Here is a 1847-nt window from a genome sequence, read left to right on the forward strand (position 1 = left end):
AGTCTTAGAATCATTCTCAGTTGAATAAGCAAAATGCAGTAAACTATTAAAGATAGGAAAATAAAATACTCTTTTTCAATTATCAAATTGAGCAAAATTTCAAATGATAATAATGAAGACAATAGCGTGGTTAAATGAACCACTGACCACATATGGTTGCTAAATACTTGAAATGTGGATAAAAATTGAGATGAGCTGTGAGGTAAAATAATACTGTTTGAAGACTTAGTATGAAAAGTGAATAAAAAATAGCTCAGTTTTTATAGTCACTACATTTTGATATAATATTTTAAACACATTAGGTTAAAAAATATATATATACATTAAGACTAATTTCACCTTTTTTACTTTTTAAAATGTGGCTACTAGAAAATTTAAAATCACCTGTGTGTCTCAATTTCTATTTGTTTCGAACGGAGAATAAAATGTTCTCTACTTATTACTTTTACTTTTTTAACAAATAAATATTGAAAGTAATGATGTGTGCATCAAATTGCTGACTTTTCTTTCAAGGTTTAATTAGCTTCTACCACCTTATCACCTAATTAAGATTTAGCTATATTTCAAAAGGTGACAACCTCCATGGTTTGCACAACCATGGAGCTCTTCCTTTTGAATACTAATGCATGATTCAGATGAGAATGCTTGTGTCTGCTTCTTCCATCAGAATAAGTTTATTCTCAAAAGACTGCATTTAATCAGTCAAAGAAAAAGACAATTGGATGTCATCACATCACTTCCCCATTTAACTCAAGTTAGAATTACTTGTTTTGTTTTGTTTTTTTCCATGAAGGGAGATTATTTTCAATCTGCCATAACACATGTCCACATTACATCTTCATCTTGAACATGCAGCATTTCAAGCTGTAATCAGGGTAGATTATTCCTTTTTCATTTTCACAATTTTTATGCTGCTGCCAGAAGTCTTCTCGGCATTTGCTTTGAATCCTGTCTTCAGTGCACCCCCCACTGCTTTTGCACAGATCTGGGAGTATCAGATGTAGCTGAGTTCAGCTTGTCGCCAGTATGCCACCATGATGTTGCGAGAGGGGGTGCGTCAGGCCGAATCGCGAGGACCTGTCAATGTCGTCTCAGCTTGTGGCCCGGCTGGCAGAATGTCAGGTCTGAGAATTACTTGTTCTTTGTTTTTCTGGATTTTTCATTTTCCACATGCAGTTTTGGATATATGAGATTTATAAGAACTTATAAATATTAATTTTAAATTAATTGTTTTAAAAGGTTGAAACCACTCTTGTTTTTCTTAATTCATATTCAAAACTTATATTTTTCTATTCTCCATAATAAGATACAGGGCATATTACTAAAGTATTTTTTAAATTTATTTTTATTTTTATTTTTTTTTTTTAACATCTTTATTGAAGTATAATTGCTTTACATTGTTGTGTTAGTTTCTGCTGTATAACAAAGTGAATCAACTATATGTATACATATATCCCCATATCCCCTTCCTCTTGTGTCTCTCTCCCACCCTCCCTATCCCACCCCTCTAGGTGGTCACAAAGCACCCAGCTGATCTCCCTGTGCTATGTGGCTGCTTCTCACTAGCTATCTATTTTACATTTGGTAGCGTATATATGCCAATGTCACTCTCTTACTTTGTCCCAGCTCACCCTTCCCTCCTCCCATGTCCTTAAGTCCATTCTCTACATCTGCATCTTTATTCCTGTCTTGCCCCTAGGTTCTTCAGAACTATTTTTTTTTTTAGATTCCATATATATGTGTTAGCATATGGTAATACGTTCTAATAGAGTAACAACAATATTAAACTATTTTAGTAGTCAATTTTTCAAACTAAACTATATGCAAAGGGTTTAGTAGTTTACAAA

General features: G+C 33.2%; 1 pseudogene across 1 annotated transcript; it reads right to left on the reverse strand.

Annotated features, from left to right (window-relative positions):
* Positions 1-838: 838 nt before the first annotated feature.
* LOC309647531 (ATP synthase subunit epsilon, mitochondrial pseudogene) lies at positions 839-1110 on the reverse strand (annotated as a pseudogene). Its single transcript has one exon. The product of its transcript is annotated as an ATP synthase subunit epsilon, mitochondrial pseudogene (transcript).
* Between the last annotated feature and the right edge of the window lie 737 nt (positions 1111-1847).

This window comes from Balaenoptera physalus (genome assembly GCF_965194825.1).
Source record: "Balaenoptera physalus genome assembly, chromosome: 18".
In the NCBI taxonomy this organism is placed as follows: domain Eukaryota; kingdom Metazoa; phylum Chordata; class Mammalia; order Artiodactyla; family Balaenopteridae; genus Balaenoptera; species Balaenoptera physalus.